The sequence below is a fragment of the Hoplias malabaricus genome, chromosome 4 (assembly GCF_029633855.1).
Source record: "Hoplias malabaricus isolate fHopMal1 chromosome 4, fHopMal1.hap1, whole genome shotgun sequence".
NCBI lineage: Eukaryota > Metazoa > Chordata > Actinopteri > Characiformes > Erythrinidae > Hoplias > Hoplias malabaricus.
Window position 1 is genome coordinate 23,849,285 of NC_089803.1, and position 26,570 is coordinate 23,875,854.

Consider the following 26,570-nt stretch of genomic DNA (forward strand, 5'->3'; position numbering starts at 1 on the left):
GTGCCAAACCCAGATGGAGCAAGGCATACCACCTGCCTGGAAAATAAAATATTCTTCGTTTTCATGCTAAGTCATAACAGACTACAGACACGGGGTTAAAGTTTAGATCTGACGGGGCTTATACACCATTTTTACGTCTGAATTGTATGAATTGTATGAATTGTATTGAAATGTATCACCTTTCTTAAAATACAAAACACTACTGTAAGAGTTTGCAACACCATGGTTCCTGCACACAGATACCTTAAATACATTAATCAATATTATGAAATCTGCTGTAACTAATATTTCAGATAAGCTAACTTGATGAGACGGACACGCACTGATTAATCTGATTACATTTCAACATAAATTTATAATCATATCATTACTTTGTCATGGAATTAGATCTGACTCCCCATAACATGTTCTGGAAATGATTTTTAATGCTGCAGATGTGTACACTGATCATAAGACAGATGTGATACTGCAGGTTTACAAACTTGAAAAGTTTTAGTGCAGAAATTATGGTCCAAGTCCCAGCATTGCAAGCAATGTTCTTGTAAAAGTTATTCTTAGGTTAATAATAAATCCCCCAAAATAACCCCCATTCTTTATTCCTTAAAATAAAACCTTACCACTTATTGATGTGTGTTAGCATTTTCCTCAGTCTTTCAGGTTTACTCTTAACAGTTTTGCATAAAGAGCTATTTCTTAACCTCTCATGTGCCCCAGGACTTTCTGGTTTATTTAATTCTGATAATCTAATTTCATATTTACTAGGCTGCTGATAGCAAACATAAACAGCAGAGCAGCCAAGATCACAGAAGCTAAATTGAGCCTGGCATAAAACTTGACACTGTGTAGTTCACCACATGAGTGAGTTGGCATTCCCAGTGCCTTTTCATTTCTGCTTTGGAGATGTTCTTTGGTTGTATGATAATTTAGAGTAATTGCCCCTATGCCAAAATAATACTTTTGATATCAGACCTGTTCATACTCCAGCCACTGATATGCTGCATAGGTACTGTTGCCAGTTTGGACAAGCTTTATTGGATGTTGTATTCTGATAGACCAGTGTGTGTGTGTGTGTGTGTGTGTTGTGTTTTGGGTGGTGCTATGTTAGTCAGTAGCAAAGAAAACTTACATTGTGATTACCAGAAAACCAACATATGTTGTGTGTTGTGTGTCTAACCAATTTAACCAGAAAAAAAAAAAAAAAAGTGTAATTGGGGAATAAAAAGTGTAGTGGGGAATTTCAGGACAAAACTCTCCCTAACTGCAACTTTTTAAACTAATCCAGACCGTTTCATGGCTGAAGTTACTCTAAATGATTCAGACTCCATTTCTCCCATCAAGCTTTTACTTATTTTAACAATCCTACCTTTACACAGGATAAAAACTGCCCATTTTGATCAAATTTGGGTATAAACAATCACAGATTTGACTGGAATGTACACACTGCATTATCTGATTCATGAAGCTTGGAGGTGGAAACAAGCTGATATTTGAGTGCAGTTCACAAACCTGGTATAGCGCATAAAACCAAGTATCAGTCTAATAGTGCCTCATAGGTATACCATCTACATGAAGGACACCCTAATTATTGCACATGTATTGGACGTGGTGTTTAAGTTCAAGCAGTACATACACTGCTTTAACTATTGACAAAACTTTATACTGTTAACATTACAACAACTGGAAAGAACAGAAATTAAATTATACTTGTTTGATCAAGATGTGCTTTTAATGTTTTATGTCCTTCAAATATTTACTATGAAATTACACACACTCAAATCAGAAGTATGACCAAGGTGACACACCAAAGCTAAAACTGATGAACAACAAAATGGTCAGTACCATTCTACAAACAATTCTGACCACATGCAACTGATGAACAAGGGGTACGGTGCTTAATATCCACAATGCTGACAGATAAATATAGTAAAACTAAGCATAGCTAGCATTCTGTAACTCTCATACAAGCAACCATTTTCAGGTGAAAAACAGATAGGTTAATTGTTTTCAGGGGGTAAAATCAATTAAAACTAAAAACAGACAGACACTGGACAGCTTGCATTTGCCAGACACTGTCTTGACATGGGGACCTAGAGTCCATCTCATTGTTCACCAGAGTGGAAGGAAAGAAGCAAAGGATGAAAAAAAAAGGAGAGAAAAGCACATAGGTGATTAGACAGAGTCCGGGGAGATCAAACAGACTGGAGACTGGGTGAAAATGGAACCCATTCAGGCAGCGCATGTTCACTGAGGGACATGAAAGGGCGTGGGACTGGAGAGTAGGTGTCATGCTGAGTGAAGGTGATGGATGTGTGTGTGCGTGCGTGTGTGTGTGTGTGTGTGTGTGTGTGTTTTAGACAGGTCTTGTTGCATGGACCAAAATCTGTTAACACACATTGTCAGGACTTTCCTCTTTATCTGCCCAAAATGCATGACCCCATGACTTGAATCATTACATCTTAAAGTGAAGAGACCTTAGACAGTTTGGAGTAAGATTAGGAATAGTGTTAGGATAAAGGTTAAGATAGCATTATGTCTCCATGACATGGAATGTCCCCTGAAACCATGCAGACAATAATCTGTGTGTGTGTGTGTGTGTGTGTGTCTGCAGGTTTAGTGGCCTTAAAATATAAGATATAGTATCTCCAATATTATATAAATGATCACTGGGTTGAATAGACAATAAACACAGGCACAAACAGATCAAGAAGAGTAATGACTGTGCACACTCTGCCCTGTACTTGTTGACCTCTACTTTCTCTCTGTTTCAGAACAAAAGAACCAGAGAGGGAGAGAGAAAATACATCTGGACAGGTTTGGACAGAGAGAGAGGTTCTCCAATGGCCATTTAGCAATTTAACAAACACATATGCCAACATTACACACACCATTTTAGAGTTTAATGAAGCTCCAAACAACTAAAGGCTCTAATCAAGTAAGTGTAAGACCAGATATTTGCCTTCTTTCTGTTAATTACTGGTAGTGTTAAAAGATGGTGCAATACAACCACCCAAACACATCCCTTACAGTGTGCTCTACACACTCCTGAAGAGCAGACATGGCTCATGCTGGTCGGGTTTTCACCTACTTCAGGATTAGTTTGTGGTGTCTGTCGAGCAGTCATGCTGGGAATAGTATGACAGGCATGTTTTCTGAGTAGGTCAGGTAGGAGTAGGGTTAAGCCATGCTTTGGGGATGATTTTAAAAACAAGTTCCTGTGCATTCACTCTACACCATTACAAAATCTGTGTGTTGATGGAATATAGGCAGCACTTTCTTAAAATCTGCATGATTGAAATCACTGGAGGCTTCTGCAGTCTGCCAATATCCCCATTAAGTGCCTTTTTAAAAAAGTTTTTCTGAGAACAATATGCACTCATGGTGGCTATTTATCAAGGTAAAATGCTTTACATCTTACTGTCTCAAACTCCTTTAGCTCAAAGTTATTCGGAGGAGGCTTTGGAGAGCACTATGAATGGTAGAGCCGACTGACTTTTTCATTCCTAAATTAAGTTTGTAGACATTTGTCTGTAGAAAAATGAATGGAAATCAACTCAGCACAGAGAAATAGCACACACACACACACTTACATAGTGTTATGTAACACACTGTGTGGTTAATAGTGTGGTTTGGGTCATTTGGACATATCTCACTTAAACACACTGTACCTTAGATCTGGCCTTACAATATATCTGATTAACTTTCTCTCCCCACCCCATTGTTATTTCCCTGAACACCTGTGCACCAGGTGTGACTCTATTTCCCCTGAACCACACTGCAGTCTTACATCTGAAAGGCTCCTTTGTACACAGCCATATCAGAATATTATTACCACATCCTTGTTCATACACTCACTGTCTATTCTCTCAGCTCCACTCACAATACAGGAGCACTTTGTAGTTGTACAATTACTCACATCAGTGCTGCTGGAGTTTATAAAGGCCCCAGTGTCACAGCTGAACTCAGAATAGTCCACCAGCCACAAACATCCAGCCAGCTGCATCTACTGCCCTTGACCTTACATCTAGACAGTGGACCAATGAGGTAGGCGAGTCTTACCAAGTGGGCAGTGAATGTAAATAGCATCACTGCTGTGCCTGATCCACTCTTACCAGCCCAACACAAACACACCATCACATCAGTGTCACTTCAGCGCTAAGAATGATCCACCAGCCAAATCACACCTGCTCTGTGTTGGTCCTTTAGGGGTCTTGACCATTTAAGAACATAGTGAAAGAGGGCAAACAAAGTGTAAAAAACACAGACTGAATAATTGTAGAAGTAATTGTGAATGTAGAAAAAGGGAGGTGGCCATGATATTCTGATACGACAGCTATAAACAGCCCAGTGCTCAGTGTTTTTTAGTACATCAGATGGCAAATGAGACTTAATGGGTTCTTCTAGGAAACTTGAACTTTTCCATGAACTGTGTCACAATCACAAGTTCAGAATTTGAGTATATTTCAAAGTGTGAACAGAATGTCAAAATGCTTTTTGCACATATCAGATATGGCTGCTGAACTGATTTGGTGGTGCTTGAGTGCATCAGGCCATAACTAGTTGTTCCCTTGAGGAGAAATTATGTGAATATACATCATCAGCTTGTTTCCAGTGTGAAGTTTCCAGAAACTTTATTTCTTACATCCATAATAATGTAATCCCTCATGTACAGTGTGTGCAGAATTATTAGGCAAATGAGTGTTTTGATCATATGATTCTTTTTATAAATGTTGTCCAAATCCAAGCTGTATAGGCTTGAAAGCCAACTACGAATTAAGTAAACCAGGTGATGTGCATCTCTGTAATGAGAAGGGGTGTGGTCTAATGACATCAACACCCTATATAAGATGTGCTTAATTATTAGGCAACTTCCTTTCCTTTGGCAAAATGGGTCAGAAGAGAGATTTGACAGACTCTGAAAAGTAAAAAACTTAGCCAAACTTTTGAAGCGTGATCACCGAACAATCAAGCGTTTCATGGCAAATAGCCAACAGGGTCGCAAGAAGCGTGTTGAAAAAAAAGGCGCAAAATAACTGCCCATGAATTGAGGAAAATCAAGCGTGAAGCTGCCAAGATGCCATTTGCCACCAGTTTTGCCATTTTTCAGAGCTGCAACATTACTGGAATATCAAGAAGCACAAAGTGTGCGATACTCAGGGACATGGCCAAGGTAAGGAAGGCTGAAAAACGACCACCTTTAAACAAGAAAAATAAGATAAAACGTCAAGACTGGGCCGAGAAAAATCTTAAGACTGATTTTTCTAAGGTATTATGGACTGATAAAATGAGAGTGACTCTTGATTGGCCAGATGGATCGGCGAGAGGTTGGATCAGTGAAGGGCAGAGAGCTCCACTCCGACTCAGACGCCAGCAAGATGGAGGTGGGGTACTGGTATGGGCTGGTATCATCAAAGATGGACTTGTGGGACCTTTTTGGGCTGAGGATGGAGTGAAGCACAACTCCCAGACCTACTGGAAGACACCTTTAAGCAGTTTTACAAGAAGAAATTGGTATTGTTCAAGAAAAACATGATTTTCATGCAGGACAATGCTCCATCACATGCATCCAAATACTCCACAGCATAGCTGGTCAGTAAAGGTCTAAAAGAAAAAAAAAATAATGACATGGCCCGCTTGTTCACCTGATCTGAACCCCATAGAGAACCCGTGGTCCCTCATAAAATGTGAGATCTACAGGGAGGGAAAACAGTACACCTCTCTGAACAGGGTCTGGGAGGCTGTGGTGGCTGCTGCACGCAATGTTGATCGTAAACAGATCAAGCAACTGACTGAATCTATGGATGGAAGGCTTTTGAGTGTCATCGTAAAGAAAGGCTATATTGGTCACTGATTTGTTTTTGGGTTTATTTTTGGATGTCAGAAATGTTTATTTCTAAATTTTGTGTTATATTGGTTTACCTGGTGAAAATAAACAAGTGAGATGGGTATAAGTTCGGTTTTTATTAAGTTGCCTAATAATTCTGCACAGTAATAGTTACCTGCACAAACAGATTTCCTCCTAAGACAGCCAAATTAAAAAAAAACCCACTCCAAGAACTCAAAACTCCACTCCAAAAATATTAAGCATTGATATTTATGAGTCTTTTGGGTTGATTGAGAACAAAGCTGTTGTTCAATAATAAAAAGAATCCTCTCAAATACAACTTGCCTCATAATTCTGCACTCATCTTTTTGGATTTGTTTTATCTGAAAAAACATAAAATTATACTGAAATGTGAGATGTGTTTGTTACAGAACAACAGTCCAGATTCTGCACCAGAACAATTTGGAATGACAGTAATAGTTCAGCTATTAATTACATGTAAACAGTACTTCATGTATTTTTCAAGTATTTCAGTAGTCAGCAAACATGTTTGCTGTACAAAATGCACTCTTTCGATTAGCACTAAAGCTAAGTCCAATATTGCTCATTATTGTAGTATACGCTGTAGTATATGACACTGGCTTACTGTGAACTGTGTATTTGATTGCAGTGGCTAGCCATTTTAGACCACAGGTGTACACAAATCATAAAGGATGGTGGATGCTATGTTTGCTGTTTCTGTTTGCAAAACTTTAATCTTGGTATTTCTAAATTAATATATATATATATTATTTGTTTCTGATCATTTTAAAAAGTTGTGCTATGCTCGTTGGTTGGTTTAAGATATGTGTGAGTGTGAAGAACCTTTTAAAGGTTTAAAAACCATCACTCGATTCTTTACTCATTTAAACATATTAGCAAAAGTGGTTCTTTATGGAACCAAAAGTGGTTCTTCCATGGCATTGCTCAAATAACCCTTTGTGGCACCTTTATTTTTAAGAGTGTTGAGTACAATCTGAAGCCATTTGAGAATTAGCAGTGAAGAAAAAAATCGATTAATTTTGCTGAAGTTCAGGTAAAAAATTTAGCTTTTGCTAACCTGCTAAGTCAGGTTATAATTATCACACTTTTTCCCCTTCTATCTTAGAGAATCACTGAGCCTTCCCTATTAGAAACCCATGTCAGATCATTCCAATACATGAAAGCAGCAGGCGTTGGTGGAAGCTGTGCCAAGAGATTAGTTGCCCTTTTATACTAATTATACTGTTCAGTGCTTTGCAGTGGTGTTAATCATTCTTTTATACTTCTGCTGAGAATTAGAGCTAACCCTGATCCAAAATAATTTTTCTTCCATACTTTCACTAGAGGTGTCATAATCTTATGATATACTTACAAAACCCTCACGTTCTATTTTCTGAGGAACTGGGCTGTACAATGTGTCTAAGACTGTCACACAGAGCCTGAACATTTCTCCGTGACAGCAGTGGGCTTGAAAAAATAGAAAAATAACAACAGAATCAACTTGGAATTCTCTCAAACCTGGCCCCAAGGATGGAGAAAGGCAGTGAGCAAGGTTTGGGGGTTACTTGCCATGATTCTCTCATTTTAATCAGAGGCCATTCACTGTGAGGCCAGCTGGATCATTATTGGCGGAGAGGCAGCTGGATTCGTCACTGTGCGGGTGAATGTGAAGCGGGATATAGACAGATCTCAGTCAAGAAGCCTCAGTCTCAGTAGAGTCTTTAAAGTGGATATGAGGCCCTGGCGAACCCCCGGCCCCCCGCAACACCTATCACCCATGTAACACACCAAGAGCAGCATCTAACACAATCCCAGCTGGAATGGCCATTACGATCAAGTCACTCAAAAAAAATAACGCATTGCTTACAATACAACCCTTTCAAGCATTTGTACATATTCTTTACAATCTATTCTCATTTACTTTAAGGTTAACCTACTGTGCACAGGGACATTCACTTGTGCAAACAGCTTGTATAATTCATTCATTATCTGTAACCGCTTATCCAATTCAGGGTTGTGCTGGGTCCGAAGCCTACCTGGAATCACTAGGCGCAATGTGGGAAAACACCATGGAGGGGGCAGCTGGTATTCATACAAAACATAAATTGAAATTGAGATTCTGGGGTCACCATGCCCTATGCCAAGTGTCAGTTGTGAAACAAAAACAACAAAAGTACACAAGGCTCTATATTTCTGTAGTGGTGCATGGGTGAATGAGAAGCAAACTGTGATAAGACTCTGACATGCTGTGGGCGCTCCTCAGTTTATTTGCAGGATCCAACCAGCCATTTACCCCCAACACTGAACTGTCAGTTATTTTATGCCCACAGAATTTGAGTAACCACAAACTGAAGGTCACAGATGGAGTGGAGTCAGTCAAAAAGTCACTGACTCAATTGATTGAATATGCCTCTGTGAAACAGCAGTAACTTTAACTGTAAGAGTGATAAGATTAAGAAACTCAGAATTTCAGATGACATTTAAAAAAATTCAATTTGTAGCAGTGGTATTGATGGTAAAAGAAACTACAATTACCACTTATATATATATATATATATATATATATATATATATATATATATATATCAAAACAACTCAATGCATTAAAATGTGGGAACTTTCTCAAAAGCTACTATAGTAGACACCTTTACTAAGGTTCACTGGATTTGTTCGCTTCCAACAAAAATATTTTAGAGGTTAAAATTAGTAGACATTCTTTTCCTTAATCACTTAGAGTTAAGGTCAAAACAAATGCCATAGACCTTGGCTAAAGCCTTTCAAACTCAGGTTTTCACAACATTACACATTTCCTGTCACTACAAGTTTCATGACTAATTAAGGTAGGGGATGTGCTTCATTTCCACAACACGTCATTTCAAAATAAGACATTATTTTTGGCTATATTTACTATATCAGATTTTCAGTGGATCCAGTGGGTTTGTCATTTGGCGAACCAACTCTTGATGTTGGATGTGGAACCTGATGCCCCCAGCTCATCCACTGTTTATTTTGTGGTTGTTTTTTTTGTTTGTTTGTTTGTTTACTTGACTTGTCACAGTCACACAACTCCAGGGACCTGGAGGTTGTGGGTTCGATTCCCACATTCCGTGTGACTGTCTGTGAGGAGTTGGTGTGTTCTCCCCATGTTCGTGCAGGTTTCCTCCCACAGTCCAAAAACACAGGATTGGCGACTCAAAAGTGTGTGTGTGTGTGTGTGTTGCCCTGTGTAGGACTGGCGCCCCCTCCAGGGTGTGTTCCCGCCTTGCGCCCAATGATTCCAGGTAGGCTCTGGACCCACCTCCACCCTGAACTGGATAAGCGCTTACAGATAATGAATGAATGAATGAATGTTCCAAAGAGGAACCAATATGTAGAGACAGTCAATGGGATGTGTGCAAACGTTGGCCCCTCTGAAAATCTCATATTGTGAAATTAAGTTTAAATAAATCTAAAGAGAACAAGACGTTCTAATTGACTTTTAAAATACACTTATGCTAACATGAAATGTTGTATAGCGGATATACAGTCTAACCATGTCACAGAGGTAAACTAATGGAGCATTAGGAGTCTGGCCCGAGGACTCTTACTTTTTGCAGTTTCAACCATTCAACCACAGGAGGAATGGTTCTGTTACTTATTTCATTTCTGCTGGACACACACCACATCACATATCAGAGAATGACTTTTAGAAACGGCTTGGGGCTTGTGTTAGTAATCAAACCTCCGAAGTGCAAATCATGAATTGAACACTTGGTGGGTCATATTTTGGTGTTCTTTAGGTGCGTCTCCCTGGGAAAGACTCCTAATACTACATTAACTCTAGCATGATTCGATTGGAAATGAAAAGAACATTGGTCAAGTGATGTAACAAAAAATTTGAAAAATGTTAGTAGCTAAGTTAGTAAAACAAAAGCAAGGTTTTACACATTTTTTAACAGAGTAATATTAGTAAGGGTAGTAATAGTAATAACAGCATTAATTATGATAGCATTAATATTAGCAGTATAGTAGTATAAGAAATTGTAGTAGTAATGGAATGGTAGTAATAATAATAGCAGTATTATTGCAGTAGTATGGTAATAGTAGTATTATTAGTAGTAATGTAGTAGTAGCAGTATTATTCATACTGGCACTATAACTCTAGGGTTCCTTTAAGATGACTTGAATTATACTATAATTTAATAGTAATGAGTACATAAATGATTGATTTTTCCCCAATATTCCTCGTCCATTGTCATTCTGAATCAGAAATGGGGTGAAAAATAAAAGAAAAAGTCAAACAACTGGAGTCTCTTTTACAAGTTGGGTTATTCACAGAGTGGACAGTAGCAGTGTGTAACTGACCCTGAAATCCCTCTCCGTCACACGTAATGCTGCGCTGGCGGTCACTCTCATTCCTCTCTGCTCTTACTGTACCAATAAACAGTGGATGGTATAGAAGAGGTGAACTTACGTGTGCGGGAGCGCGCGGCTCTGCTGGGGCTCTACTCGGGGCTCTGTGTAGTGGTTCTCGTAGTTCTCCTGGTTCTCATGGTTCTGGGTCTGGTGGCCGTTGGAGCCTCGGTGCTGAAGCTCTTCCCTGCGCTTCGGGGCGCTGTGCCACGGGCGCTTAACGAAGCCGGGCGCGTTCCCGCAGCCGCAGCGTGTGCGCGCGTTGTGCGGGAGCGGCTCTGATGCTCGCCGCGCCGGAGCGCAGAGCCGCAGATCCTCCTCCTGCGCTTCGTCACACATCGGCGCGAATCGCCGCTGACATCAGAAGAGAAGAAAGGGCGCGCGCGCAGCCGGATCCACGCAGAGAACACACAGGCGCAACAAGTAGCGGAGGAAAGTTGTGCGACGCTCGCGACATGATGCCGTCTCAAAAATACACACGCGCGCGCACACACACACACACAAACACATGCATAGCACAGTTAATAACGCACACACACACTCACCTGTGCAAACAACCGTTAATCGCTAACAGCCTTACACACACACACACACGAATATGGCTACATATGGAGAATTCCCTAGAGTCCTGTATTGCTGTACCCAATATACATATTTGTTCTTTCACGGTTGGCAATACAAGCACATCACATGCACACGCGGACAAAACACAAAGGGGGTTACCACACGGGACCGCGCGTGAAACACGTGGACGGGTTTTCTATTATCTCACGCGCGAGTACTGGAGGAAGAGGAGGCACTCCGTTACAGCCTGGAGGACGTCATTAAAGTTAAATCTGATGATAACCTTACTTTCAATCAAAAGACAAAAGGTAGTGAAAAACCAAAACCTGGCCTTAAATGAAAAGTCTATAGGTTTATCAAGTGTAAAACCTCATTTTAGGGTAGCTTGTTATGAAATGCCTGAACGTGGTTCCAGTGGTGGCAATAAAAATCAGAGGACTCAATAACAACAGAATTTTCATTTACTGTCTGAAACAAACATTTTTACAAAGGACACAAAAGTAGGCACCTGTTACTATATGGGGTACATCAGTGCACATGTCATGGGTGAAGGAAGAGGACCGGGTGAAAGAACCGTTAATGCTGAATGATATATACAGGTTTTGGAGCAATATGCTGCCATCCAGACAATGTCTTGTTCAGGGCAGTCCTTGCTTATTTCAGTAAAACAAGACCAATGGATTACAAAAGCATGACCCCTTAGTAAAAGAGTCTGGGTGCTCAGCTAGTCCATACCTGTCATGTACTGAAAGCAACTAATGCATTCTCAGGAAAAAAAATGCAATTCTGGAGGTATCCTCAAGGGTTAATATTCAGTACCATTAGTTAGAGAACAAAATTGTACTCTATAATAATTGTAGAATTTAAACATCTCTGTCTGGCGAAGAGAATGTAATGTATCATTAAGGAACACATCTGAACTTTAAAACCACTGTTGAAATATTTAAAGGTACCATTACACTATACCTTTAGTGAACAATAATGTCCTTCTACCCTACCTTTATTTCTGAGAGTGTGTATTATTAACCAAAACGCTACAATGGAGACCCTGAACTGTTGAGCAGCTGACATCTTTTAACATGCAAGACTAGAGAAACGTTTCACTTTCAAAACTACAGCAGTTGATCTCCTCAGTTCCCAAACCCTTACAAAGTGTTGTTAAAAAAAACAAAATGAAGTGATGCAACACAGTTTGACATAACCATTTCAAACGTTTTTTTTGGAACTTGTTGCTGGTATCAAATGAAAATAGATAAACATAAATACACTTTCACAGTTTAAAATTAGAAATTTCTGTCTTTGTATTATTTCAATTTAACAAAGTGTTTAAATTATTTTCACATAATTGCATTTTGATTGTAGTTACATCTTTCCCAGCGCTCCACCTTTTTTGGAAATGGGGTTTGAATGTTGTGTTTTTGTTAGAGATTGAGAAGCATGTCATCTGTGTGATGTTTATATAAAAGAAAATATCAGACTGACGTGTCCTATCACACTGTTAGATAAAGCAAACACTCTGATATCTCTTATGTGTGTTTACTACCTGACAGCTTTGACGTCACTCTAAGGCCTGGACAGACTTATTCATAACTAAACGGATCTTATCAGTGTTAGTGTGCGTGTGTTAATGAGCAGAGGGGAGTGAACACAGTCTCTCATCCTAAAGGTGTCAAAGGTTGTATGCTGGTATTCATCATGCAGTACTCGAGAGCCTGGGTGATTACACAGAATATAAACCTGCACAACATCACACATCTCAGAGAATCATCTTTGATCATCTTTGCTTCATCTGCTTCCTTACTATTAGACTCACCAGATCAATCTGTTTTCCCTAACTTTAGTTCATTTAAATTAAGACATGCTAGTATTAAATATTTGACTCAACACTCGGATGACTCAGATGATGATGAAAGGAGGATAATGTTCTTTTTGATTAAAAAAGGGAGATCCCTACTCAGTATTATACCTTATTGAAAGATTTCTTTAACCAATGTCTAACGCAGTCTCACTAAACAGATGAGCTCTGGTTTGGGTCTGGACCCAAATTACAGATCAAAAACAAACAATTTAAGCAATTCCCTTTAGTATTTTGTGGCCCAATCAGAGAGCATGAACAACTATTTCCATGACAACAGTGACATCACTCAGCAGACAGTTTCTCAAACTGTAATTGTCATAAAGTAAAAAATCCTCTGTAAAAATCCATATTCACAGTGCTGTATTGATGAAGCACAAAGCTCCAGTCATATATAAAAAGATAAATATCTCCAGAAGCTGTTTATGGCTTCAACAGATTCACTAATCAATTCTGATTGGACCATTCCAGCATCACTCAAAGACAAATGGACCCATTAAACTGTCAAGTGCGTGATTTATGATTGACAGGTATATGGAAATTTTACCACCCCACCCTTCTACTGTAATCTTTTTTTAATTATGACTGTCAGGCAGCTATGTTGGTCAATATGGCTGCAGTAGTCCAACATTATACAACACAGACACATACTCATGTGTATTCATGCATTGTGGGGACATTACACTGAGATAATTTTGTGGAGGCTTACCCTAACCTTATCGTAATTACAGACCCATTCCAAAACATTTGAATATCATGAAAAAGTTGATTAATTTCCATAATTCCGTTCAAAAAATTAAACACTTAGAGATTACAGATTCAGGGCCCACAATTTAAAGGCTTTCAAGTATTTATTTGTTTATTTTCACATAATTTGGGCTTCCAGCTCATAAAACCCACAAAAACAGGTTTTCAAAAAATTAGAACACTGTGGAGAAATCAGCCCAAATTTTGCAGGGCATGAATGTTTTAAACTGGGTGTGACACTAATCATCTACTAAACTCAAAGCACCTGCACAGGTTTTCCCAGGTGTCATTAAATTGCTTCAGTTTGGTTCAATTGTCTCAGTTCAGTTCAATATGGGGAAGACTGCAGACATAACAACTGGCCAGAAGAACTTCATTGATGCCCTCCATAGGATGGGTAAGCCACAAAAGTTCATAGCTTTTGGAGGCTGGCTGTTCACAGAGTGCTGTGTCCAAGCATATCAGTGGAAAGTCTAGTGGAAGGACAAAATGTGGCAGGAGAAGATGCACCAGCAAAAGAGATGACCGTGGGCTTCAGCAGATTATCAAAAAGAGAAGATTCAAGAATCTGGCAGAGATCCAGAAAGAGTGGAATGATGCAGGAGTCACAGCTTCAAAAACCACCACATTCAGACACATCCAGGAGATGGGCTACAACTGTCGGGTTCCTCGGGTCAAGCCACTTCTGAACCTGAGACAATGTAGGAAGCATCTCAACTGGTCCACGGAAAAGAAGGGCTGGACCGTTGGCCGGTGGTCCAAGGTCCTGTTTTCTGATGAAAGTAAAGTGTGCCTTTCATTCAAGGTCCAGGGGCTTGGAGGAAGACAGATGAGGAACAGAACCCAAACTGCTTGAGGTCCAGTGTGAAATATCCGCAGTCAGTCATTATTTGGGGTGCAATATCTGGTGCAGGTGTTGGTAAACTCTGCTTTCTTAAGTCCAATGTCTACCAGAATGTTTTAGAGGACTTCTGCTGAGGATCTGTATGGAGATGCAGATTTCATCTTCCAGCAGGACCTGGCTCCTGCCCATGCCGCTAGAAGCACCAAAGCCTGGTTTGATGCCCATGCTATCACAGTGCTTGACTGGCCAGCCAACTCTCCGGACCTAAACCCCATTGAGAATCTATGGGGTATTCTCAAGAGGAAAATGAGGGCCACTAGACCCAACAACAAAGAGGAGCTGACAGCAAGCATCAAGGAAATCTGGGCTTCCATAACTCCCAGGCAATGCCACAGGCTGACTGCCTCAATGCCACATCGCATCGAGGCAGTGATTAAAGTAAAGGTTGGTTCCCCAACCAAGTACTTAAGATTGACATATCGTTTTGAAAGTACCATATTTTGATTGATTTGACCTGATCCTAATATCTTTTTTTTTCTGCAAAAACTGAGAAGTAGTTTGGGCTGATTTCTCCAAAGTATTCTAATTTTTTTAAATCCTGTTTTTGTGGGTTTTATGAGCTGGAAGCCCAAATTATAATGAAAATAAACAAATAAATACTTGAAATTGTTTAAATTGTGGGCCCTGCATCTGTAATCTATGAAAATTAACATTTTGAATGGAATTATGGGAATTAATCAAGTTTTCCATGATATTCTAATTTTTTGGAATGGGTCTGTACTGCTTGCCATATACTTTTCAATAAGGGTTCTTTATTAAAGGAAATGTTTTATATAGAACCATGAACATGTGAAAAACCTTCTGCATGATTTAATGGTTCTTTGCATTGTGAAAATGTTCTTTGACTGAAGGAGAATGTACTACAGATGGTTCTATATAGCACCTTTCGGAAAGGGGTTCTATATGGCACCAAAAAGGGTTCTTCAATTGCTACAATGGAAAACTTGTTACAAGAGAACTGTTTTTGGTGCCATATAGAACCAATTTTTACTAAATATATAGCACATTCTCTATAAACCTGAAAAACAACTTTATTGTTAAATATGTTTTAATGCCAAAATTTTATTTATTTATTTATATTGAGAGACCAGCTTGTTCCTTCTGTTTCCTCCAGATTCAAATACTGTACCATGTCATCCTAAAGCAAATAAGAAAAAGAAAACATCAGATATGGGAGAAAATGTAATATGGTGGCCTTTAAAAACCTGTTTCTGATTGTTGTTGATATTACTAATAAGGCTTCTGTTCTTGTTACTCAACAAACAAAGGCAACTGAAAAACTGAGACAGTAAGTGTTTGTTTGGTCGGGTTGGTAGGGTATTTTTCTAATTATCAAGTAAGATTTCCACACAGATGTATTTTCTTTAGATATATTTATTGACATTTGTGTTTTTAGTGTTTGTAACCAAATCTCAAAGACATTTGTTTACTTTCTAGTGGGAGATGTTTTGATTTATTCTCAAATATATTTTATATATACTTTTGCTTGATAAATTGGGTAAATGAAGCTGCTACAGTGTCTACAAGCCAGTGATGAAATTTAGAAAATTCTAAATAATAATAATATTAGTAAATAATTTGAAATAATATTAACTAATTACAATCATTTACAAGTAATTCATAATTTAACGTTAATATAAGGGCGGCATGGTGTCACAGTCACACAGCTCCAGGGTCTTGGAGGTTGTGGGATCAATCCCACCCTGGGTGACTATCTGTGAGGAGTTTGGTTTGTTCTGCATGGGTTTCCTCCAGGTGCTCCAGTTTCCTCCGATGGTCCAAACACATTGGTAGGCTACTCAAAAGTGTCCATAGGTGTGAATGTGTGAGTGTGTGTGTTGCCCTGTGAAGGACCGGCGCCCCCTCCAGGGTGTGTTCCTGAACCCTGAACGGGATGAATGAATGTATGAATCAATGAATGAATGTTAATATAGGTTTAAACCTTATACAGAATGCCCACCACCACTTCTGCTCTCTTCTCACTATGCAGTGCACTATACTGAAAAACATTAGTGTGTAGACACCAAAATGTCATGACTACAAAGAGAGCATGGAGTATTTGAAATACACCTTGTCTGTTTCTGATTTGCTAATGAATAAACCTTCAACAACACAATTGATCAAAGTGCTTTTAAACATGTTTAACATAATAGCAGACATTTTTATGTGTAATATAGCTGTAAATAAATGCTTATTTTTCCTCCTCGCCATAAACATGTCAGTTATAACTTTTCTTCTGGTGAAGAAGCTAGTTAGCATAGCTAAATAACACTTGCTAGCACAAGTTTAGCCTCTCTAAATTCACATATGACAAATTTTTGTTCACATAAACCAAGATGTGACTTTTGGTCTTCAAGATTAGGAAATTTAGGAATCCATATCATTTTCACATAATAAATAAACAAATTAATTAATTAAAAATGGTCAGACCTAGATTTAGCTCACATATACAGTTACAGCTAATTATTATACTTTTGGCTAACTACTGATTAACTGCAGAGAAGGTCTATCTAACTTTTACACACCTTTGAGTCTATATTTTATTAAAATCCAGGCGAGCTTATGATTCTTGTTAGTGATCACCCTGCCTTTCACCCTGAGAATCAGAATAAACAAACTTGCTGATGAAGAAAAGGGGCCTATCGACTTACAGAACATCTGTTCTGACAGAATGATTAGCCTCTGCCCTGCTGAGCACAAAGTCAATATACATTACACATGTTCTTGTTTATGGGGTGCATCTGCATCTACACCATGCCTGGATAGTTGCTCTGAAATGGAGGGAATTAAATGGGAGTTGTCCCCTCTTTGATGCAGAAACCACCCCTATTTGTCTAAGAAGTCTTTGCACTAGATGTTGGAAAACTCTGTGATTTGATGGCATTTACTCACAAGAAAAAATATTTGAGGATTTGATGGCATTCAGTCACATTAAGTGAGGTCATGTACTAATATTGGATGATTATAATTGGATTATACAGCTTCCACCTAGTTATACTACAATTCAATATAATAATCTTTGTTTTAGTGAGGGCTCATGAATGGTTATGACTACTCATAGCATAACATCTTATTGCATTAATGAGCTGCTGCTGAGAGTAGGCTACAAAACCACTGGGTGAATGAATGAATGATGGCTGGAGCTAAGCCTGTTTCTCCAATTCCCCTGGTAAGCATACACAAAGTCCCCTTGTAAAGGCTTAAAGCCCTAATTTTTGAAATCCCTAATCATGCTCTGATTTAGTCTAATTGTAAACTAAGGCTATGTCTAACATAATACTAAAACACAAGTCTGGCTAATGATGTAGTGAGCTATAACTAGTCTAGTTACTACAACCCTCCACGGTACAGAATCTTTGACTTTGCTTAAAGCATTGTTTAAATTTAAATAAATAAATGCATATTGATATTCAGAAATGTGTCCAATGTAACTGACACTTGGCTTATTTGTTTTTCTTTAACAGGCTAATGAGAAAACTCCAACTTTACCTTCGGTCCATCCTTAATAAATCAAAGCTAGCAGTGGCTACGTTTACTGATACAATATTTGAAAACTAAAGAAAACCTGTAGTACCTGTAACTTTATTATGAGTGCTAAAAGTCAAAATAATGCATGAGCATTACAGAAGTGGTAATGATGGATGGTGGAGAGCTTAATTAAATTAAATTAGCAAATTAAATTAGCAATGGTTGGTCAGATTTGTGACGGGTTATAATGCAGTGCATGATCCCATACTAGCAAGGTTAAGATGACAAAACCTGTCAGAAAAATGAAAACTAGACATAAAGATAACACAGCAGTCTACTTTAACATTAAGTATACATAAACTCCAAGAAAAAATAATCCTGGCACTCCACTCACTCACTTCTGTTCCTGTGCTCAGATCAAACAAGACCTGTCTGAGGTAGAAGCTCCTGTGGAGGTTCAGGATGGGGCCTTTGCAGTGTACTCTCAGGTTAATGAGCCTTGACACTGTGGTAAGACATTGGTCAAATGTTGGTTAGATGTTAGTGCAGCTGTGGGAACATTCTTTCCTGTCGAGGGACTGAAAGAGGGATGGGTAATGAGGGAGAGAATATCTTAGTGCTCTACTATGCAAACTTGAGTCCATTCTAGAGACTGCTCTCGGTCTGTCTGTCTCTCTGAATGTGAGGCTGAATGTGAAGAAAGTCTGCCCCATTGTCTTCCATTCCTCCACTTGTCGATCAACCTTTGGTCTTACTTTCCATACTCCATATCCCTGACTTGTTGTGGTCACCTGTCTATCCTCCATCCATCCTCTCTCTCACTTTCGCTCTCTCTCTCTCTCTGGTAGATAAGTTACATACATTATGCATGCTTTCTCTTCTTTTCCCTAGACCTTCCTATGATGCCAGAATCGCTATGTCTCTTTATTCTTCCTTTCTAGGCTTTAAACCCAAATCACCTACAGTGTGCTCTAAAAATAAAATGTTACCATTAATTCTTCCTCAGGATGAATTTAGGAGAAATTTAAAAGAAAGTTCAATATTCCAGTAACTGTCCAGTCATTCTGACCCATCAGTATTATGTTTGTCCAGGCTGGTATGAGGGGCTAGTCATGAATATTGTGATCCTAAGCATGCTTCAAGCAGAGAGTAGGACCTCTTTATATGCAAATCCATAAATTTGCCAGAACAGTGGAGAGCAGATGGGTTGTGGATTTCTGACAATCTTCTTCACAATGAGGAGAAGCAGCAGAGAGCACGGGAGAGATAAATGCTAATCAAGCTTCTGCCAGAGGAACGAATAAAAACTGATTCCTACTGAGATGAGTGAGAGGAACAGTCTGTACTCCCTATTGTAGAGAGAGAGAGAGAGGGAGGGAGAGAGGGGGTGGGGGGAGTTTGTCACCTTAAATGCTGTGCGTAAAGTGATCACATGTGAAAGTCTCAAGCCTCTTCAGGAGGCACAATTAACTTTACAATGCCCCATCCACAAATATCCATGCTCTTTCATAGCCACTTTTGTGAGATTGAACATGCTTTACAGGACACTGAAAAAAAAATTCATAAAGGACTATATGTTTAGAGTCACAGTTTAGAAGAGAGTGAACCTGAGGTCCCATGCTAATGTTTAGCATCATCTTGAGAGTTATAAAATCTCCATCATTGGGCTGTGGAGCAATGGAACTGTGTTCTCTGGAATAACGGAGCACAATCTTATACATTTGGGATGAGTTGGAGTGGTGTCACTGATCATCAGCATCAGACATCACTAATACACTTGTAGCTGAATGCCATGAAATTCTCACAGAAATAATTGAACATTTGGTGTAACTTTGTGTGTATAAGTTGCTGCTGCAGGAGCACAAACTCCATATTAATACCCTTGCTTTCAGAAGAAATGCTAGATGAGCATATGTCCTCATACTTTTGGCGATATAGTGCAATATTTTTGTCTTACATTGGCCATAACCTACACTGTAAACAATTGCTGTAAATTTACAGCGAGTCTGCTACAGTATTTCACTGTAAATCACTGTATTTACAGTAAATTATTGTATTATTCAATTACAGTAATATGCTGTAAATTTGAAATACAGCAGTGTTCCTGTAAAAATACGGTAAATGGCTGGGAACTCTGCTACCAGTATTTTACTGTAAAATTTACAAGAAATTTTTTACAGTGTATGCACTGCTTTCTTATGTCTACATGTCTTTTCAATGCTACGTGTTTAATATTAACTATTATAGTTTGTTATTTGAAATTTAGTTTCCTTATTTAAATTTGTTTGTTTCATTTAAGCTTGTTTGTTTGACTTCCCAAGATAATATGATAATATAAGATAATCTGTAAAAATAAACACAGAACAGACCTCCTAACGTCTTCTCCCTGTAAAGGAGCTGTTCTGGTTTGGAACCGAACTACAAGTTTGAACACACTCAAATCAGAATAATACACCTTTAAAAGTCCCATAAATATTTATAGTTTGCATTTTCTCCATAAGTTTTGAGTATTTGGGTCTGGTCAGAAAATATAAATATAAAAAGATATCTCATTGTTATTTCACTGTGAATGCTTGTAATTGTATCATGACCTGGTTTGAATCTTTACTGCTACAGGGCCAGATCAATCAGCTAATAAAAACCGCAATGAAAATAATGGGAGTCACTCATAACTCTTTATAGGGGCTCATAAGGGGCAATCATCAAGTATCTTAAGGAAACTGCTTTGGGACCCTTCCCTGTCACATTTCATTTGATTAATGCTTTAGAACACCACTGCAGAACTAATCGATTCAAACACTCAGTTATTCCTTTCTCACTTTACTGCTTTAAACAGATATGGTGTTTAATTCTGGGTTAATTCTAACTATGGTAGGAACTCTATAGGCTCACTCTAAAAAGGTACCAGATATAATCTTCATTCCAAGCAATCCAGTGCCTAAGAAGCCTGTCAGTTTATGATGCACATTTGTAAATGAGGTGAACTTCCACCAAGATGTGTGAAGCCAGCACTGCAACTTTTCCAACTGCCATTAATGCACAGTCAGTGCACAGATCAGCATGCTTGGAGGAGAACACTAATGGTCTAGTTTTGTTATGTTACATAACAGATGCCCACTTTGGCCAGCATCTGGCTGATTTTTGAGAACAATGTGTGCCAAGCCATAAAATTAAAATGGCCTCCATTTTGCTATGATTTTACAGATGAACTTTGTTTTTTTCTACAATTATAGAACAAATTCCATGTGATGCTCTGCATATTTGTTAGTCCCCCTTTCACCCTGTCCCTAAATGGACAGGACCCCCAGGGGACTGCCACGGGGCATGCATTATTTGGCTGGTGGATCATTCTCATGACTGGGGTGACACCTGTATTGCACTGTATTATTCTGGTATGAGTGGATCAGACACAACAATGTTGCTGGAGGTTTTAAACACACTGCACATTCACTGGCCATGTTTTAAACACACCCGGTAGATGCAACAATCAAGAGAGAAGCTCATCTGTTGCTGCACAGTTTGTGTTAATATGCCTCTAGTCCTTCATCACTGGTCACTAGACACTGCCCACAGGACACTGTTGGCTGGATGTTTTTTGGGTTGTTGGACTATTCTCAGTCCAGAAGTGACAGTGATGTCTGTAAAAACTCCATTAACACTGCTGTGTTTGATCCACTTGTAACAGTGCAACACACAAAAATACACCAACACCATGTCAGAGTCACTACAGTGTTGAGAATGACACGGCACCCTATTAATACATGCTCTGTGGTGTTTCTATGGAGGCCCTGACCATTGAAGAACAGGGTAAAGGGGACTAAAAATGTATTCAGAACATCAGATTGGGGTCTGTCTGTAATTCTAAAACTATTTATGTTTAGTGGAGCTGATGAAAAAGACAGTGAATGCAGAAACAATGAGAAACTTCATTTCATATTGTCTCATTTGTTGTTGAGTTCCAATGCAAGTCTGCACATTTATTACCACTGGGAAGAAGGACTGCAAAATGGCCATCATTACTCTGTACAACTTCAGGCAATTCCCAGCACGGCAGGGTGGAGTTAACACCTGCAGGACTCAATTACCTTTAACATTGTTCATTTGTGTGCAGTTGGACTAGTGTTAGGTGTTAACAGTGGGAAGTAAGAAGCTAGAAGAGCCAGTCTAAAGACTTTTAACAGCTCATAAGGACAAAGAGATTTACTACACTTATAATAAACCTCTACAATCTTTGCAGGAGAAATGATGACTGTACAAAGTCTGGGTACCCCAAATTGTAACTAATACCAGAGAATGTCCTATTCTTAAAATATTAACCAGTCCTATAAAAGATTTTCATGCACTTTTGAAAGTTTTATGAGAAGCCTAAATTGGTCAAATGTCGAAGATTTGTTGAGAAACAAGCCCCAGAGCCTTATTTTTTTTTTTTACCTCAAAGGGATCATAATTGACAATTCATGTTTAAAGAATGATTTATAAAATGTAAATATGGTGTAAAACATCAGGGTATTTAGAAACAATCTGACATTAAGATAATCATCAGTGTATTATTGGCATTAGAGTGAGAGATAATTACTGAGTGGAGAACAATCTAGTTTATTGAGGGACTACAGAGATATTAGATTCTTTATGTCATGTGAATTGGACTTAATGGAACAATATGTAAAAAACACTTTCAAAAGCATTGCTTGTTACTTTGGTGGTAAAAAACTGATTGCTCCTTTAAAAACAAATCCAGGAAATTCAAGCATATGTTATGAATAAGGCAACTGGTCTTGAATGTTAATAGCCAGTAGAACCAACCCCATCACCCGTTCTGACCATAACAGAAGAAACATGGCTGAGCATTAGGAGTGGGTGTAGCTTATTGACTCTGGCCCACTCCTCTGAGAAGTAAGATCAATAAGAAGATCTCATTTCCTCCTGTGGTTAATCTGGCTAATCACAAGACCCTGTAGACATCTGCGCTCATCATTAACATAGGCAAGATCACAGGTAATGAGTGATTATAATTGGCCTAATATTTAACCATATCTGTCTGCCTGTTTGAGGGGTTTCGCCATCGATAAGTTTGTGTGTTTGACTGTCAGGAACTAACAGGCTCTAAAAAGGATGCCCCCCCCCCAACAAAAAAAAAACAACTTTTATTAAAAATAGTATTAGAAATAATATAGTGGTTTTCTTCATTACTTGAAATTGCTGTGTCAACTTACAAACACATTCTGTATCTGACTCATGAGCATGAAAAATAAGATAGCAGTCAATTAAAATGTTATGGGGGCCTTTCACCCGACACGTAGTCATGAGTGGTTCAATTAAAATGTGTTCAAAGCTTATACTGACTGGACTTTTTAATGTAAATTAAATGATTGATCCATTTTGAATCATTCTTTAGTACATTTAAGCACAGTATTCAGTCTAACGTCTAAAAACGTAGCTTGGCTGAACGAATGATTTACTGATCAGTCAACAAGAACATATTGCCATGGGTAAATCTATTTATTTATAGATGTAAAGCACCACATATTCATACTGGACTAAGGCACTATTCAGCACTTTGCATCAAACACTGTGTGTGATCCTGAACTCAATCTTTGTGAAGTACAAATAAAATATGTCCAGCTGATTTTAACAGTGGGTCCCAAAAAATACAGGACCAATTTTTAATCTTGGTCCCACCCTTCTATCCCTCCAGACAGTACTGTGTAACCCCTTCACTCTCAGTCACATTTCTCTCAGAAGGTATTTTAGCACTGCCATTGTTCTCGAATGTCAAACCGAATTCAGGGAAAGAGGAAGACATCTGCGAATTGAAGTGGTACAAGTAAGTCACACATTCCCCCATTCTTCCTCATTCTCTTCTTTGATCTTTTCTCTGTCACTCTCTGACACTTCTGACCTTTTTACCTACTAAAATATTGATTGTGGACCATTACAAGCCCACATACTGTACAATTTTACAATGAGATGTAAAAGCATTTCCATTCTCTCACTCTCTCACATTCTTACTCACTCACTCACTCACTCTCTCATTCTCATTCTCTCTCTCTCTCTCTCTCTCTCTCTATGGGCCTTGACAGTAGAGCCGGTGCCAGTGGAGCTGTGCATGGCTGCTCAGATAAAGAAGCCTGAGAGGGCCACAAGAGTCAGAAACAAATCCTGCCTTTTGTTTTTCCATTTTGCGTTCCGTTCACCATGACCGTCAGAGATGTCCCTCTGGTTGCTATGCAAATACGTCGGAGAGGATATTTGCTCCTCTGAGGGTCAGCAAAAGTAAAAGACACTGGCAGAACAAACAATTACATCAGTGCAATTCTGCATTACATTAAAAAAATGAGTAATGTTTGAATAGGTACAGATATCTATGAAGCCAACAATCCACTCTGGCCTTGTTTCAAATGTGGATTCAAATTTACACAATTGCTCCTAGCTTCCAACGTACTTAAACAGCCAAAACATGTTTGGTGTCTGACATTTGCTTCTTCTGGGATGATCTTTGAGGCTAATGTAGCTAACAACGGGTTTTTTTTTTTTTTTTTACATTATGCAACCTGCATGCCTAAATAATCACATACTTGCTTTATTAGCCAGCTCCTCCCACCAGTGTGTTCTTTCCTGTGTGCTGCAGTGAGGTTAGACAATGAGAAATGATTGTGCACAGCACACATTTTTTTTTTCTACTGTAGCAATGTAGAGTGCTTTATGAATTTCAGTCTTCATTTTGAGTGCTTGTGTGTCATTTTGAGTGCATTTACATGGTGGATTACAATGTTTTTTCAACCTGCTGTATCTCACACAATAACACAAAAAATTATACAACATAAAGTCATTTTATCAATGCTTTTTTTTACATTTGTTTTTACACCTGGCAATAGCTGCTATGAAATTACTCATTTGTGGCTATGTCAGTTGTTAAGCAGTCTCACATAAACTTCATTGTGTGCTTTCTGACAATGTATTATTAGCGGTTATCTATGAAAATGAAAAATACACTTCATAGCTAACAGTCGTAGTAGCTACTAAAACCTCAGCTGTGCCCCAACACACACTCACTGTCAATGTGGTGGTACCCACAATGGTATGTCTTCAGTAAATTACGTTAGGAAGCAAAACTGTATCATTCTCATTATTAAATGCAGATGATTATGTTGCATTGATTTCATACATCATTTCAACACCAGGATTTTTATTTTGTTTTTCTACTTAAAATGATTTTTTATGAAAACGTACAAATACAATTGGACTTTAAAACCAATGTGTGTAACTACAAAGTTATATTCATGCCGTCTGTATCTTTACTGTAGTCTGTTTTTATAGATAACAATTGCCAAACTATCGCTTATGTGTTGTTTTTCTGTGTATGGGGTTGAGAATCATTTGTGTGTGTGTCTGTGCTGAAGCTCAGGGTAGCTTCTGCAGTGATGAAAATGTTCCTGTTTTCTTTCTCGGCTTAAAGGAGGATTCAGAGTCTTGCCGCAACTTCACTCTCATCCCTTTTCTGTCTGACAACTGGCTGAAATGGCCACCTCTACAGGTAATTGGGCTCAGCTGTTCATTCATGGAGAGAGAAGGAGCTTAGGCAAAGCATCAAAATCTCTTTCTCTTCCTCTCACTCTCTTTCTCATACTCACCTTCTACCATCTGTTTATATCTCTGCGTCCTCTGTGGAATACAGCTGAGATGAGTGTGCCCAGTCCAGACTTGTATAGAACAATGCAACTACAATGAGAGGAAATAGGAAATCTAAAATAAAAGAGGAAATTTAGGTTAATATAATATTAAAATATAATGGTTTCTAAAAGGTTCTTGGTAGGGTTCTAGGACAACCTTTAATAGGTGTAGAATTTTTATAGTATTTATTTCTATTAAATCATTCTTTTTATTTTTTAAAGAATCATCTAATGAATGGCATTTTAAGGAAACAAATGTTGTTCTCTAAAACTGCTCAAAGGAACCCTTTATGATGTTTGTGAATAACTGCTCATCCAAAATGTATTCTGAAATTAAGAATGTTATCATTATTAATAAGGAATTCCCATTTCTTCTCTTTTGGGAAGGCTTGACCCTGGATGTTGGATCATTTCTGTGGCCTTCAGTCATGCAAGCTTTAGTGACTTCATAACTGATGTTGGATGATTAGTTATGTATCACAAACACCAAACCATATTTGATTGAGCTCTGTCATTCCAAAGAAAACAATTCCAATGCATCACAAGTGCTTGGCATTAAGCTTGATGATTTTACACTCATGTGCCACTGTTTCAGCTAATTTTCTGCAGTTGTATTGATATTTTGAAAGCTCTGTGTGCAGAACTGCCAGTCTTTGTTGTGTGAAAGTTGGTGCACCTTAAAGAAGCTGAATTCACTATTTATAAGGGGTCTTTACAAATGTTTGAACACATTTAAGAGTAGATAGAAGGGGACAGTGACCAACTGTGTTCATTCACACTACACTTGACCACCGTCTGTGTCCTCCAAATGACCCAAGGAAAACCCAAGAGATGGAACCAAGCCTGGAGAAGAGGGAAATAAAACCAGAGTGAGAGAGTGGGAGGTGAGAGGAGGAAAAATAAGGCAAAGCTGGGGATGAAAAAGAAAGTGGTTTTTAAAAGGAACTGCAGGGAGACCTGTACAAAAATAATAAATCTATACAAACGCCAACCCCCCCTGCTGAAATACTGAGATATGCTCTGTAGGAGAGAGAGTGATGGAGACTGGAATTAAATTTCAGCCGTTTATGCAGTTTTTCTCTCCATTTGAGTGGTTTTATTCAATACTGTAGATTATTTTGCAATAAC

General features: G+C 38.6%; 1 protein-coding gene across 2 annotated transcripts in view; it reads right to left on the minus strand.

Annotated features, from left to right (window-relative positions):
• Positions 1–26,570, minus strand: part of trpc7b (transient receptor potential cation channel, subfamily C, member 7b) — a 125,313-nt gene that overhangs the window by 79,749 nt on the left and 18,994 nt on the right. The window contains exon 2 of one of the 2 annotated variants that reach the window (XM_066668018.1): positions 25,404–25,515. The gene's annotated coding sequence lies outside the window, so the exon portion shown is untranslated. Of the gene's footprint in view, positions 1–10,295; positions 10,439–25,403; positions 25,516–26,570 lie in introns of those variants that run through there. The other variant, XM_066668019.1, reaches the window with a different exon arrangement.